This window comes from Bactrocera neohumeralis, chromosome 3 (genome assembly GCF_024586455.1).
Source record: "Bactrocera neohumeralis isolate Rockhampton chromosome 3, APGP_CSIRO_Bneo_wtdbg2-racon-allhic-juicebox.fasta_v2, whole genome shotgun sequence".
Lineage (NCBI taxonomy): Eukaryota > Metazoa > Arthropoda > Insecta > Diptera > Tephritidae > Bactrocera > Bactrocera neohumeralis.
The window spans coordinates 39,870,005-39,887,472 of NC_065920.1; the positions used below are offsets into that span (position 1 = coordinate 39,870,005).

Sequence of the window (17,468 nt, forward strand, 5' to 3'; positions counted from 1 at the left end):
AATGGTTCAATTCATTCAATTGCATTTTTGTTTTCTCACCAAGAAGTTGCTTTTTTGTCTTATATCGAGCCCCTAAAGCGTATAGCTAGCATAAAAATTGAACGATCGGAATCAAGGGCAAATTTGCGATGAATTATTGTCCAAAGCAACGCCGCACTTTCCGAAGAAATTTTTCAGATCAAGTCATTATGTAGATAACCGATTGCAGTTCTTATAAAGAATATTTTGTATTTGTTAAGATTATTGTATTATTATCGTTTGCACAAACGGTCGAAGAGCTCTCACAAGCAATGCTTAGCACAAAATCGCCTTCACGCACCAACGAGCAATTTGAGAATCTTTCTGAACAATTTGAAGAATTCAAACTGATAGCACATCAAACACTAACCCATATGTATGCCTATGTAATTAGCTATGTTTTAGGGAGTTCTCAATGTTTAATGGTTTGCCGGCGCTCAGACACGAGAGCATTAGTTACGAACTTCTTATCACTAATAGCTGCAGTCAAAAAGTCGACAGCGTGGAGTGTTGGTGCTCGCAGGAGATATCGCAGTAAGTCCTCAGGCATGGAAGTGATAACGACAGTTCTGCGCCATCAACACCGCTGTTGGAGAGAGTGGGGGCAAACGGCGCTGCTTTTCAAACTCAAAGTATATGACTTTGTTGTATAGTTTATCGCATATAAAGCGGGTATGAGTATGTAGCAAATACGTGGGTAACCACTTATGTATATAAAATTACTTTTGTCTGGGAAATTTATTGTACTGTTGGAAATAGGTCTAAAGACTTCTTGCCAAATTGGATGATCATTCAGAATTCAGTTGCATGTCATACAGTTACTATATATACATATATATAGCCGGACAAAGATTTGAATTGATCGGAAAACGTTTTACTAGTTCATTCTAAACACTTTGTTAAATATGTATAAACAACATAAAAGTCAAATCAAGGCTACTTAATAAAGAAAATATATCTCTCTTTTTCGACCTGATCAGTTTTTGCGGAAAGTTCTTATATCGAAACTTCTTTTATTTGACAAATTATCTGTAATATGTTGTTGTTTAAAGCAAGGATCAAGGTATGATAGATAATTTGTCAAATAAAAGAAGTTCCTACATAAGAACTTGATTTTGATCGTTAAGATTGTATGTGATAATTATATGCTATAGTATTTAGTACGATATTGGCGGTTCGAACAATGAATAAATTCTTGAGGAGCAAAAGACATGTGGAAAATTCCAAATTCATATTTCAAAAACTAAAGCATTAGATCGCATATCTGCTGAGAGGTTAGAAACTTCGTTGCAATCTTCAGATAACTTCAGATCTTATTTACGCTCTGTAAGTTTCAAAGAAATTCTACTTATCGAAACCCTAAATTTAAGTGATTACCCTCGTAAAGATTTGTTTTTTTTATTAACGGAATTTGAAAGCGAAAATAGAAATTACACATGTTTTTCAGTTCGTCCATAAAACACGATAAAGTGTGGCGTTATTTACTCGAGTTGTACGGCTAATCATTAGTTCGCTTTAGGGCTTCCCTCAGTTTGTTTTAGGCAACCGCAAGTTATCGGCTGTATTGTGTGAAACAAAAGTTACTTACTAGCACCAAAATAGTTACTAATGGAGTTATATAGTTCTATATAAAATTTTTGTATTATATTTCCATGTCTTGAAACATACATACATATGCCACATTGCATATCGTTTTGTCGTTTTGTAAGGGAAAAAACATGATTAAAATTGAAAGATAGTGTCATTGCAATAATATCTATCTTACTTGGTTTTTTTGCTTACCATTTTTTATGGAAAATACGTGTGTTTACCTATATATTTATTAGTCAGCGTCTCATTCAGCAAAATCGCTTCGGGGTGTTGAGAACTGCGTTTTTCGCAAAGTGATTCTTTTTTCGAGTGAATAACAAGTGAATTTAGTGCAATGCCCGAAATATAAAGTTATGCTATGCATTTTTATTGTTTATATAAGTAATTGCATACATTTTTATAAGAATAAAGTGACAAATTATAAATAAAACGTGGCGTTTGGCTAATTAATTGACAGAGAAGGAATAATTATACGAGTGCAACTGAAAAGCAAGTAAGTTCAAATGTGAGATTTCCGTAAAATACAATAACAAGAATAAACGCTACCTCCGTCTGCACTGAAGCTACGCAGGTTCAAGTTTTCCTTAAAAGAACTAGTTTGGATTGGTCAGTTTGTATGGCAGTTATATAATAAAGTCGTAAATGCTATCACGATCCGATATCGTGCGAACACGTGAAAATGAAATAAAAAAAAAACAAGAAAAAATGTTAACCTCGGCTGTAACGAAGCTGATATACCCTTCACAGGTGCATTTCTTTTAGCAACTATGTGTTCAGTTTATATGGCAGCTATATGCTGTAGTTAACCGATCTGAACAATTTCTTCGGAAATTACATTGTTGCCTTAGAAAATAATCTATACCAAATTTCGTGAATACATCTTTTCAAATGCAAAAGCTTTCCATACAAGAACTTTTTTCCGATCGTTCAGTTTGTAAGGCAGCTATATGCTATAGTTAGCCGATCTGAACAATTTCTTCGGAGATTACATTGTTGCCCTAGAAAATAACCTGTGCCAACTTTTGTGAAGATACATTGTCAAATGTGAAAGCTTTCCGTACAAGAACTTGATTCCGATCGTTCAGTTTGTATAGCACCTATATGTTATAGTGGACCGATATCGGCAGTTCCGACAAATGAGCAGCTTCTTTAAGGGAAAATGACGTTTGCAAAATTTCAAAACGATATCTTAAAAACTGAAGGACGAGTTCGTATATATACAGACAGACGGACAGATAGACAGACGGACTTGGCTAAAACGACTCATACATATATACTTTATAGGGTCAACGACGCTTCCTTCTGGGTGTTACAAACTAGGTGGCAGACTTAATATACCCTGTGCAGTGTATAAAAACAAATATTTTTGTATTATTAGTTTTCGTTGCATCTGGGTCCTACGAACAACCTTCTGTACGTCTGACTCTCCACTGGTTTTTCTAAAATGGTGGGATAAAGTAAGTCATGAAATCAAACGGATTTGGATAATATCTATAGAATCGTTAGGCCTCAATGTCCATTGTTCCGTTGTTCCTTGAAATAGGAATATTTCAATACGTAAATATGAAATGGGAATAATTTCTAGAACTAAAAATTAAAAAAAAATCTTCATTATTGTCGTGTTGTGGTCGGAAATATAGCCAATCTATGTAGTATATACATACATACCTATATTTCTGAAATACAAAGATAGTTATTGCAACCAGCCAAGATACTAAAATTCCATTAACGAGTATAAGTTTGCTTCTGAAACTCAGTGTCTTCTCAAGGTGGATCATCTTTTATGGCATACATTGCACCATCGAAATTTGATTCCGGATATCATATTCCCTGTCAGTCATTCGTGCAGCTATTTGAATATTTTCCTAGAGACGTGGTAATCATACGTTACTCTTTTGTAACAAAGCACTAAAACCTTTTATTATATGCTAACGACATACAATTTTTTAAATCGTATACTTCAACTAATTAAAGGTGTATGTTGCGAATAGACTAAAATAATTTGGTTGCTAAGTATGTGTGAAATGAAATGATTTCCATTTGAATCTCAAAAAAATTTAAGTCGGTGTGCTTTAAAACGGGTGATCCAAATAGCGATATTTTTTTCAATAGCATTTTTTGACAGATCTCCCGTGAGTCGTGTCAAGCTGTCATGTTATTTTTGTTCAGCATTGTTTGGTATTTCATCATGGAAAGACTTACGCCTGAACAGTTTTTACAAATCATTCTACTTTATTACGAAAATTCACCTTCTCTAAAGAGTGTGTTTCGCGCGCTTCACACAATTTGTGGTCAAGATAATCGGCCTGCTGAGCGCACTATATGCAACACCATCACCCAGATTGATATCCAGCATTCATTATTGGATAATTACCGACCAAGAAGACGACGTCCAGCACGCTGTGAAGAAAATTAAGTCGCCGTAGCTGAGAGGGTACACTAAGGCCCCGGAGAGTCGATTCGGCGCGGTTCGCATCAACTCGGACTGACGTATGGAACGACTGGCGCATTTGGCACGAAGAGAAACCTGAAGAGCTGCTATTTCGTCCAGAAAAAATAACAGTTTGGTGTGGTTTGAGGGCCATTGGAATCATCGGTCCACATTTCTTCAAAAATGACGGTGGGATGTCAATGGCGACCGTTATCGCGTCCTGATAACAATCAGAAATTAAAGTTGATCTCGGCGACATTTGGTTTTTAGACGGCGCCACTTTCGGACAAGCACCAATTAATGGATTTGTTGAGAGAACAACGTGTCATTATCCGCCAAGATGATTACTAAAGTCAAAATTTAGGCCAAGACATAACGTGTCATTCGAAAATTGAGTCACTCAATGGATGGACCATCTGAGACATAGCCGTGGCCAACATTTGAATAAGATAATCTCCAAAGAATAAATGTCAAAGAATGTTCCTCGAATGATAATAAACATTCTCCATTAAATTTGAAGTTTCTTTGCTCTTTCTATAAAAAAGTAGGGAACCTCGAAATGAATCACCCTTTAATAAAAAAGAACTCTAGAGGAAGTTTTTAACTTTGTGGATTTCGGATTTACTATGGACTCTAAGTTTAAGTTAAGTCTTCATATTAATACCATAGTTTTTAAGGCAAAAGGTGCTCTTAGTTTTGTTAAACGTTGGCCTAAAGAATCAGGAGATTGGTCTAAAGAATCAAATGATTAGACAGCTTTGGTTAGCTCCAATATTCGAATATGGCTCTGTGGTATGGAACATAGTTGCCAAATTCATTCTGGCAAGTTAAAGTCCGTTCGAAAACAATTTATAATTTTCGTAATAACCTTAACCTTTCCGTTGCATATGTCAAGATTTTAATATTCATTACTGCATTTTTGATTTATCTGACTTTACTTTTCACAATTAAAAAGTCCATATTGCTTTTTCGTAATACATAAAAGAGGAAAAATGTATTTAGGGGTTTCACAAGTCTTATAAAGTTATAAGTTATAACCATTCGAAAACATAGCATTGAGAATTGTAAATCTGTAAGCTCATTTTCGTATGAAATCCAACAACAATTTTTTTAAATAAGTGTAAAAATTTATAATTTTACGATTTTACGATGCTTTACGACGGGTTGTAAGTACCCCAATTATAACATAATTTAAAATCTTAATGGTTGAAATTTATATTTCTGTGTCTGAGCACTTTTGGATCTCGACGCTTAAAAACTAAAATTAGAGGAGGGGCTAATAGTTTGCTTCTGATTATTATTTTTGTAAATTGATGTTTTCAATGCATTTCAAACCAACTCATTATGTTTAATGTTTATGTACTGACATAAAGGTTTATGTATAACAATATTTTCTACAAAGTCAATATTGTTTCAAGAAATCGTTTAGTCGCAATTATATTTACGCAACAACTCTTCCCAGACCCCTTCACAAGTCTAATCTCAACAAATCTCAGTGCTCATTTTTGGTTCTTTATTATTCTAGTAACACATCTTCACCGTAATTTTAATAGCATCATAAAAAGATGTCATAATTGGTTTGTTTTGTTTGTTCCAAGAAATAATAAATTTCTTTACCGAAAAAAGAAGACAAAAGAATTCTTAACTAACAAGTTAGCGATCTATTTATCAAATTATTGTATTTTAGTCTTATCGGAAATTTTCGCCCTGATTGGCTTTCACTGCATTTCAGCGTGCGAAGTGGCAAAGTTATATTTTTTACCAACGGAAGTGTTTAAGAAACGATCGTATCATCACATGTACGTACATGTGTTCACCGATATTTGTACGTGTTAAAAATAATCAAATTATAAAGAGGTGTGTGACTGTCGGAAGGAAATGGATTGTTGTTTTTTATTTGAAGGCGATAAGTTTTTTTCTGATAAGAATGTTTCAAGTCTGCAGAACGCTTTGCTTAACATCTTTACGACTGTGTACTCCATTAAAACTTGCCATTTATGTGACAAAGTTGCAATAAAACTTGATAAAGTAAATGTTATTTGTATATATGTATTCTTATCTCGCATGCAATTAAAAGATTTACGCGTTAGGAAATACTATTCCTATTCCGCAATATGGAAATAAAATAATTTATAGCGCTTTTTATGCGGAAAGAAACTAAAATATGCGTTTGAGAAAGCTGGAAAACTCTTACTTGAAGGTGAAATTGTGTTATGAAGAAGTTAATGATTATGTTGATCTCTACAAAAGCCTTTGACTTTGAAAGTAGAATAGACTGCACAGTAGATGAAACAGAACGGGAGCGATTTTAACGTTAATGTTAATAAACGAAGAAAGAACTATTATAGTTATAAATTAATAAATAATATAAAAACAAGAAAAAATGTTAACTTCGGCTGCACCGAAGCTAATATACCCTTCACAGGTGCATTTCTTTTAGTAACTATGTGTTCAGTTTGTATGGAAGCTATATGGTATAGTAATCCGATCTACACATTTTTTCGGAGATTAAGCAGTAATCCATGTCAAATTTCGTGAAGATACCACGTCAAATGTGAAAGTTTTCCATACAAGAACTTGATTCCGATCGTTCAGTTTGCATGGCAGCTATATGCTATAGTTAACAGATCTGAACAATTTCTTCGGAGATTATATTATTACCTTAGAAAATAATCCGTGCCAACTTTTGTGAAGATACATTGTCAAATGTGAAAGTTTTTCATACAAGAACTTGATTCCGATCGTTCAGTTTGTATGGCAGCTTTATGTTATAGTGGTCCGATGTCGGCAGTTGCGACAAATGAGCAGCTTCTTGAAGGAAAAACGAACGATATCTTAAAAACTGAGAGACTAGTTCGTATATATACAGACAGACGGACGGACGGCTAAATCGACTTAGCTCAACACACTGATCATTTATATATATACTTTATAGGGTCTCCGACGCTTCCTTCTGGGTGTTACATTTAAGTGAATCAACTATATCGGGACGAGTCGAGCAAGAACACGTTTCATACCCAAAATATCCACCAAAATCAATCGAATGGACTCGCGAGAGATGCCGAGCTCTCTTGCCATCTCTCTAACACTTGCCTGTCAATGTTTACCTTCACTTCTTTAATATTTTCATTAGTTAGTTGAAGATCGTCCCGAACTAGACATGTCTTCAAAGATTTCTCGGGCGTTTTTGAAAGCTTTGTATCACTCGTAGGCTTGTGTTTTTGATAAAACTGAATCGCCGTAAGCCTTTTCCAACATTCGCAACGATTCCGCACACGAAATTTGATTAGAAATACAAAATTTGAGACAAATTCTTTGTTCGATATTTTTATTCATTGTAAAAATCGCAACGCACTACTGAAGTGTTGGCACTAAAAGCTCGGTATTTAAATTTTGTTTTGTGGTTTAGTAAAGCTTAACTAGTCTATTGACAGAATGTAAATAAATGTTATCTCATATTTGACACCTTTGATCTATATACTTGTCTGTTACCGTTCAGTATTTTATCAGAAAGCATTTGTTAACACTTGAGCTACACCCGAGATAACCTTAGATAACTTAACAATCCCGTTAGTTTTTTAACGCTTATCGTTATTTATTTTTATATACATATAATACATACATTTTTATTTAGCTCACAATACTTACAAGAGCTAAGAGTCGACTTTCACGAATTCATTGATAATAAATTTTGTTTGCAAACTTACATATATGTACTAGATACGTTATATGTAAGTAGTTCAATGTTTCATGCAATATCAGGCTATACAGTAAGAGAGTATATTGGTGACAAGTTTCTTGTATGTATCCATAGGATTTAATGGGTTTCAAAGTTTACCTTCAAAGACGTGTCTTCAACGAAAGAGCTTTATCAGAGACACATATTGATTTAGTTCAAAGCTCTAACTGTAATGTACAATCATAAATAAATACAGAAATATTTCTGGTTACGAAATTTGTATTGAAATCTATTTAATTTAATATTGTATGATATTTTATATATTTCCAAGAATATATGTCATGGCTAACAAACAGATTCTTGACCTAACCAAAGTTCAAACCTACAGTAAGTAATTGCGCATATTTTGACAATTATATACCGGGCTTTCCTATAGGGATGATAAGATTTCTAAGAATCGTTTCGACATTTTTTAATATGTCATGATCTGTATATTTTTTTCATTGTTTTCAGTAATGTTTACAATTTCATCATGGAAAGATATACACAAGAATAACGTTTACAAATTACTCAATTTTTAGTATCAAAATAATCGTCCTCCAATTGCAACTTTTCGTTCGCTTTTGTCATTTTATAGTCGTAATAATTGTCCACCTATGCTCGATATTCATCGAATTGTTATAAATTTTGACCGTTCATTTTCTTAACACAATGTTCTGTTGCCAATAAGACAAAGAACTGTTCGAAGTCGATTCCAAGATGCGGGAAATACACAAACTTAATTTTCTCATGCGAAAAAAAGAAGTTGACTTTGACAACATCTGGTTCCACAAAAACGTGCCACAAAACACTTGCACCAACCGAATTATTGCGAGAAAATTTTGAAGATTCATTCGATTATTTCAAGAAATTGTGGTATCGAATGGCCTCCAACAAGTTGTGATTTAACATCATTAGACTATTTATTGTGGGGTTATTTGAAGTCATTGGCCTTAAGCAATAAACCAGACTCTCTTTAAGCTCTAGAAGTGAATATTGAACGTGCTATTCATGACATACGACTTGATTTAGTACGAGTAGAAGAAGTACTCGAAAATTGCGATTATCAAATTCGTTCCTGCAAAAGAAGTCATGGAGGCCATTTGATTGTGGCCGAGCGATTACTTGTACTTCACAAAAAAAAAAGTTTGAAATTCCTTAACGATTATTGGTTTGTTTTTTTAAGAAATCATATCAGTCTAAGTGGAAAACCCGATATTTATACACTTTACAGCTGAAATTTGCTGAATATCGAAAAACGACACCTTGGATTTTTGAGTGAAATTGCAGCATTTAAAAAACGATCGAGCGATGCAGTAGCCAACATTTCCGAACAGAATTCCATCATGAAATTTTTCACATTATTGATAAATATCATGGCAAAAATATTCTTAAGTTTATACTGTTAAAAAATTGAAAGCATTAGAAAGGAAATTGTATAGATATCTACAGGTTTCCTTGATTTCAGTGGTGTAAAAGAACAATAATATTGATTCGATTTTTGAAACAGCTTTTAAAGGCTGTTTAATAAATTAATGGAAAGTCTTATCAAAATTACTGAAAATATATGCTTAACAACAGACCTTAGTGTTTTTGCAGCTGATTTTGTAAATTATTTTTATACAAATCTCGCGTCTATTACGAGTTGAGTAGTTCAATAACAGAACAAAATATACGATCAACTGAATCAGTCGATGTCAACATGAAGTTTCTGATATTTTATTTGTAGACGGGGTCACTGTTGTTATTGGCTCTGCGTATTCCTGGTGTTCTGGTGCACCGTGATAGTTTCGTCTAGATATGGTTAATCTTCAATGCTAGTAATTTTCATAATTGTGTGCTCTTTAGATATTCCAACTTGCTATCTAGAACCCGATCTGGGTTGGTCTGGATTGGATTGCAGAGGTAGCATCAGGTGGCACATACTTCAATAGTAGTAATCAGCGTTATGAAAACTTCTATTACTTTGGTTGTGGCGGAGGTGCAAACCAGTATTGTACGCAGGAAGCTTGTCGGCGACATTGCGGTGGCTTATCATGAATACGCAAATTCCTTGCTTTCTTGAGACTAATTAAAAAAAAAAGAAATAAAATGAATATTTTAAGGCAAGGCGATTTGGTCCAAAAACAGTTTTTTTATAGCTCAAGATAATATAAAAAATTAAATTTATTAAAAACAATGGTTGGGGAAAAATGTTTTTTTTTTGAGAAAACCTAAACATATTAATTTAGTTCTTTTTGGTATATTTCGTAGTGTTAAAGTACACTAGCCCCCTCTAAGTGGTTAATATGAGGACGAATTTTCGCCGCAAATCTTAATTATTGTGAGATCTTAATTATTTTAGAGTACATTCAATTGTTAGTATTACTTCATAATCAATACAATGCATCATTAACTATATTTATCAAATTTACTGTTCGTAAAGGCATCTGCAACAAAATGAAAATATTTAATAACTAAAAAATATAATAATTGTATTACAGCCTTTATAGTGTTTATTTGCTTGTTGGATTTAGTAAATATTTATCACTTTATTAACGCAATTTGCTTACATTTGAGTACAGATGGTTGATAAGTTATCAATTTCATTAATTTTCAGACAATTCACCATGATTTACTTTTGCTCTTATTCGATTTCATGTATGTATGTACATATATGTATGTATTTGCGCTACCTCAGTCGAACGAAGACTAACTACTGACAAACTTCTAAAGTACTCGTATAGCCAAGATGTCCATGGCAATTATGTAGTAGAAAAAGCTCAACAAATTATTTGGTAAAGGCAATCAATGTAAAATCTAGCGCTACAAAATGAAGTTGTAGATCGAAGTACACTTTTAGACTTTTGCATTATATTGCTATAGGTTTTTTCACCTAACCATAGTATACATATATGTATATACTATATGCGTATATATTAGGGTGTGTCATTCTGAGTCAACCTTTTTTTTCGATTGAAAAACAGGCTAAAAACTTTCGAAAATGTGAAACAAGAAAGTCACTCAAAAGATGAGCTCATAATATTAATATTAAGAGGTGCCTATTTCAAATTTTCTGTTTTCCATATAAATAACATAGAAAAAAAAAATTTTTTGTGGTGGTTATTGTGCGGAGGTTATTATACATATGTGCACGCGATGGCTGCCAGCAGGGATGGTAAACTCGATTTCGATTCTACTCGAGCATCGAGTTTTCTCGTAAAATAATCGATTTTTCGGAATCGATCTTCAGTAGTCGAAGTCGATTAAGAATCGATTCTTGACATTGAGGTTGACTCAGAATGACACACCCTAACATATATGTATGTACAGCTGTTGACAGCTAATTCTTCTTCTTAATTGGCGTAGACACCGCTTACGCGATTATAGCCGAGTTAACAACAGCGCGCCAGTCGTTTCTTCTTTTCGCTACGTGGCGCCAATTGGATATTCCAAGCGAAGCTAGGTCCTTCTCCACTTGGTCCTTCCAACGGAGTGGAGGTCTTCCTCTTCCTCTGCTCCCCACAGCTAATTAGAAACGCTTTATATTTTGAAGTAAATGATGTTATTTTCCAATAAATCACGTATTTATACTGTGTTTTCACTTATTTTATTAAAACCTATGTCAAAACTAAACTCTAATCGTAAAAATTTTGTTTAAAATTCGTTTTTGTTATGAAGATTTTAAGTAAAACAATTGGAATCAATGATTTGAGTGCGACAACTAATTGGAAACGAAAATATTTTATAAGCAAAAAGAATGATATTACAAAAATGTGCTTACTTTCAGCTAGTATTTTGTTGCTTAACCTTTATACTATAATATGACTCCACATCCAGTGCGAATTGACGTTATTAGACTCTGACAGCTTACCGCTGGTGTTGTTTGCTATGCCGCCCTTATTTTATCAAAAATAACATTAATATTTGGGATATTTTTGGTACTAATGGTTTTTTAACATCACGCCAGAAGTGTTCCAAGTCTGGGCTGGACGATGGCAACACCAAAACATTGATGGAATGGAATATTCATCAAAACACTTTTGTGTCAACTTCGCCGTATACTTTGGATCGTTGTTTTGTTGGAATTTCCATATAACAGGCAAATTTTCCTCAGTTCATGGCAACATGACATTTTTCAGGATGACGACCTATTTCCCCTTGTTTAAAATTCCATCAATTTAATGGAGTGTACCAACACAACATTAGGTAAAACATCCCCACACTTCGCGTGAAAGATAGCGTGGATCAAATTCTTGATTGATTGGACAGCGAACATACCTTCGACCATCAAAACTTTTGCGACTAATTTTTGTTACATCGCTCCATTGATTTGTTGTTCAAGACCAATTAGAGATGACAAAGTCTACGCGCCGTTTCCAATGAATTTTAGTCAGAAGTGGTTTCATGCGTGCTGCTCTGCCGTGAAGTCTAGATACGACCAAACACCGGGAAATTGTTTTCTTGGACATTTGGACATTGTATGCATTCATCTTGAATTTCTAATAGAATGTCAGTGCAACTCTTTTTTGAATCTCTTCGGGATATAATAGTAATTCTGCGATATATTTCTGTTGAAGTTCTGTGAGTTTGTTCTTTGCGTGTAATATTGAAATAGTTTTAAAGTTCTGTATATGCTTAAGGACATTCAAAACAATTTTTTATTGAGCCTTTGACGAAATTTCTTTGGACATCTTTCCCGATCAACAAAGGTCAAAAATGTAGCTGGAAAGTGTATGTGTACAGTTGCAGCTTTTCCTCATAAAAAAACTTGAATAAGACGTTTTATTATATTTTAAACCACAACTTTGAAACACACGCTTACTATAAATCAGTAATATTATTAATAAAATTTAACACCTTGAAGGAAGTTTAATTCTTTAAACAACTATTTCTAATTAGCTGTCGCACTTAATTCATCTTCTACATCGTAACGCATTTACTATTTGGGACAAAATTTACAGAACTTCAACTGCACAACTACAAAACAGAGTGAATTTAATAGTAAATAGAGTAACACAAACAATGCAAGGTTTTTTGGAATATAAATAACGGTATGTAAAACCATTTTAACATTATACTTATCAGCTTCTTATAAAAAGGAAGCGTTTCTAATTAGCTGTCAACAGCTGTTTAGGTTATCCCTTCCGCCTTTTTGTCTTTTGAATTTCACGGCTATGTATAAAGCTCTGCAGAGCTCGTATCTGGCAATACTTAAGACTGAAAGGTCTTGACATAACCTACAAAACGACGCTATGCATGATTAGTCTGGATATTGAGTTCAACAGTTATAGACGTGTAAACATGGAGTTCACTAACGCCGAAATTCGCGCTATTTTAAAATTTTCCTTCGTTAAAGGCAAGTCCGCTAGAGAAACGTTCCGTGACTTTAATGGTGTTTTAGGGGATGGTACTCTATCACTTCAAACTGCGGAGGGTGCAAAAAACCTTCTGGACCGAATCAACGCCTGCGATATGCTGCTGGAACGGGACGAACTCGAGCCATTTTTGAAGCGGATGGTTACTGGCGACGAAAAATGGATCACATACGACAATACCAAGTGAATATGGTCGTGGTCGAAGGCCGGTGAATCGTACAAATAGTGGCCAAGCCGGGATTGACTGCCAGGAAGGTTTTGCTGTGTATTTGGTGGGATTGGAAGGGAATCATCCATATGAGCTGCTTCCATATGGTCAGACGCTTAATTCTACCATCTACTGCGAACAACTGGACCGCTTAAAGCAGGCGATCGACCAGAAGCGTCCAGAATCGGCCAACAGGAAGGGTGCAGTGTTCCACCAGGACAACGCTAGACCACACTCCGTTGATGACTCGTCAAAAGCTACGGGAGCTCGGATGAGAGGTTTTATCGCATCCACCATATAGCCCGGATTACCACCTATGCCTGTCCATGGCGAACGCCCTTGTTGAAGTAAAGTTGAACTCAAAAGAGGCTTGTGAAAAGTGGCTGTCCGAGTTCTTCGCAAATAAGGAGGGGGTCTTCTACGAGGGGGGTATTACGAAGTTACCGTCTAGATAGAAACATACTATCGAACGAAACGGCGCATATTTGAACTAAATCCGATCACTTTAACACTTTTTATAAAGCATTGAATAATGAGCAGAAACACACTTCTTCTATTGTTTGCCGCAACTCAACCATTGTCGTGGATTTCTCTTTGCGCATTTTATTGTTTATTAGGGCATTCTGTAATGGATTGAGATCAGGCGCATAATCGCCAATCCAATGAAGTAATACCTAAATTTTCCCTTATTTTCCAATCTCAAATGTCAAAATTAATGAATTAACTTAATAAAATGATGGGAGTGAAAAATATTCATTATCTAGCTTACCGAGCAGAATTATCCTATAAAATTTGGCCATTTTTAAATTTCTCACCCTTCTAATATTAAAATTGATTCCGATTTGTACTTGCATCACCATACCATTATATGGTATAGGGCGAATGTTTCACAGTAGGAAGAATGCAATTTCCTGCGGATCGTTCACCACGCATGCTTGATAACCATCAGGTCCAATAAAGTTAAACTTTGACTTGTCAGAAAACATTACATATTTCCCTTTGGTTTGCAACTAATTAGGTTTATTTTTGACCTTACTTGACCACTTTTCTTTAATTTTTCTGGTCACGAGTGTTGTTGTTTATAGATTATGTTCTTAGTATTCCCATCTCGTTAAGCCGAAGCTAGTGTTTCTTTTTCGTCCTGAATCTCTCTTTCTCTCTAGTTCCTCAGTTTTACGATGTTTTTTAAAAAATACCTAATACCGTTTGCAAGAAATTTATAAAAAAAACCGTGCTGCGGCTTTTTTTGTTTCGTTGGGTGTATATTCGAGACTTTATTGCTTGCTGAAAAGGGGATCATGTTGGGTATAAATTCCTTGCTTGCTTGGAATGACCGATGTATTTGGGCATTATAAATCTCGGTGGTGTGGTGTTTAATTGAGCAGAGTGACTGACTATGTTGAGAACCCGACTAGTCAGTATCTAAAACCAAAATAGCCACTCAACTTCATAGAGATGTCTCACATATTGTCCCATATATGTATGTATATACCGATGTAAATCAAAAGAAATGGAGAACGGAACTATATTAGGTATGTGAGAGTTGTTGACCAGATTTATGTAAGATTGTAAGTGCTCGCTATTTTAATAATTATACTCTCGCAACAAAGTTGCTAAGGAGAGTATTATAGAGTTGTTCACATAACGGTTGTTTGTAAGTCCTAAAACTAAAAGAGTCAGACATAGGGTTATATATATCAAAGGGTGTCTGTCTGTCCGTCCGTCCGTCCGTGCAAGCTGTAACTTGAGTAAAAATTGAGATATCATGATGAAACTTGGTACACGTATTTCTTGGCTCCATAAGAAAGTTAAGTTCGAAGATGGGCAAAATCGGCCCACTGCCACGCCCACAAAATGGCGGAAACCGAAAACCTATAAAGTGTCATAACTAAGCCATAAATAAAGATATTAAAGTGAAATTTGGGATAATTTTTTTTGGAAAAGTGGGCGTGGCTCCGCCCCTACTAAGTTTTTTGTACATATCTCAGAAACTACTATAGCTATGTCAATCAAACTTTACCGAGTCGTTTCCTTCAGGCATTTCCATATACAGTTCAAAAATGGAAGAAATCGGATAATAACCACGCCCACCTCCCATACAAAGGTTATGTTGAAAATCACTAAAAGTGCGTTAACCGACTAACAAAAAACGTCAGAAACACCGAATTTTACGGAAGAAATGGCAGAAGGAAGCTGCACCCAGGCTTTGTTTAAAAATTGAAAATGGGCGTGGCGCGGCCACTTATGGACCAAAAACCATATCTCAGAAACTACTCAACCGATTTCAATGAAATTCGATACATAATATTTTCTTAACACCCTGATGACATGTACGAAATATGGGTGAAATCGGTTCACAACCACTCCTTCTTCCAATATAACGCTATTTTGAATTCCAGCTGATGCCTTCTCTGTACTATACATTGAGAAATGAAAATACAATTCAATGCTCAAAGTACACAAATTGATCTAATCTAATTAATTTTACAGCAAAATAAAAAAATATGTAAATGTCGGATAATGAAATCTAGATTATCACTTTATCATGCGAGAGTATAAAATGTTCGGTGACACCTGAACTTAGCCCTTCCGTACTTGTTTTTGAGTTATCTTTGTAAGCGACAATACCTGTATGCATAAGAAAACTGTGTTTATGCGAAGTGGATTTGGTTGTGGTTCGAATTAGTTCGTTTTCAAACTACTCGTATGCCTTACGAATCAAACTAGAATATTAAGAGCTCTTCTATTTACTAATGAAAAAACAGATGCACCGAAGCTAATATACCCTTCACAGGTGAATTTCTTTTAGTAACTAGGTGTTCAGTTTGTATGGAAGCTATATGCTATAGTAATCCGATCTAAACAATTTTTTGGAGATTATATTGTTATCTTAAGCAGTAATCCATGTCAAATTTCGTGAAGATATCTGGTCAAATGCAACAGTTTTCCATACAAGAACTTTTTTCCGATCGTTCAGTTTGTATGGCCGCTATATGCTATAGTTATCCGATCTGAACAATTTCTTCGGAGATTACATTGTTACTTTAGAAAATAATCTAAAATCCAAATTTGGTGAAGATACATCGTCAAATGTGAAAGTTTTCCATACAAGAACTTGATTCCGATCGTTCAGTTTATATGGCAGCTATATGTTATAGTGGTCCGATATCGGCCGTTCCGACAAATGAGCAGCTTCTTGAAGAGAAAATGACGTTTGCAAAATTTCAAAAGGATATCTTAAAAACTGAGGGACTAGTTCGTATATATACAGACAGACGGACGGACAGACAGACAGACGGGCATGGCTAAATCGACTCAGCTCAACATACTGATTATTTATATATACACTTTATAGGGTCTCCGACGCTTCCTTCTGGGTGTTACAAACTTCGTGACAAACTTAATATACCCTGTTCAGGGTATAAAAATACGTGTAGCTCTTCACAATTGCAAAAGATTCCTTACAAGAACTTTGCTCCGTCAGTTTGTATGGCAGCTATATGCCATTTGAACAATTTCTTCGTAGATTGCGCCGTTGTCTTGGACAATAATCCGATCTGAACAATTTCTTTCGAGATCACATTGTTGGCTTAGGCAGTAATACATTTCGAAATTCGTGAAAATATCTCGTTAAAAAGAGTTCTACATGCAATCACCCGATTCCGATAGTTCAGTGTGTATGGTAGCCATATGCTATATTAATCAGTTGTCCATTTCGAGAAATGAGTGGCTACTCAGGTGGGAAAGGAAGTGCGCAAAATTTCAGATCGATATCTCAAAAGCTTAGAGACTAGTTCGCATATAAACAGACAGACGTGGCTAAACCGAATCAACTCGTCACGCTGATCATTTATATACTCTCTGACATTTCCTTTTGTGTGTTCCAATTATCGTGGTAAATTTAATATACCCTGTTCAGGGTGTAATTATAGACGTGATGCTGCCTCAATATTTATATCAATTTCCCAACAAGTCTTAGTGTATCATTCATTGCCATTTTTGTTGTGGCACGTACTTTCGTGTTATTTTAAAACAGTTTTTGTAAATTCAGCATTATGTATGTAATAACGGTTCTGCTGTTTTAGAACCACTTTGTCACGATTTGAGTTTAAATAAGCGTTATTACAACAACCTTCATCACAAAAT

The 17,468-nt window shown here is 34.8% G+C and overlaps 1 protein-coding gene across 2 annotated transcripts in view; it reads left to right on the forward strand.

The window, feature by feature from the left end:
• LOC126752630 (glycoprotein-N-acetylgalactosamine 3-beta-galactosyltransferase 1) overlaps window positions 1-17,468 on the forward strand; it is a 48,940-nt gene that overhangs the window by 21,183 nt on the left and 10,289 nt on the right. The window contains exon 1 of one of the 2 annotated variants that reach the window (XM_050463571.1): window positions 1,562-2,101. The exons of the other annotated variant lie outside the window; for it this stretch is intronic. The gene's annotated coding sequence lies outside the window, so the exon portion shown is untranslated. Of the gene's footprint in view, window positions 1-1,561; window positions 2,102-17,468 lie in introns of those variants that run through there. 2 annotated transcript variants of the gene reach the window in all.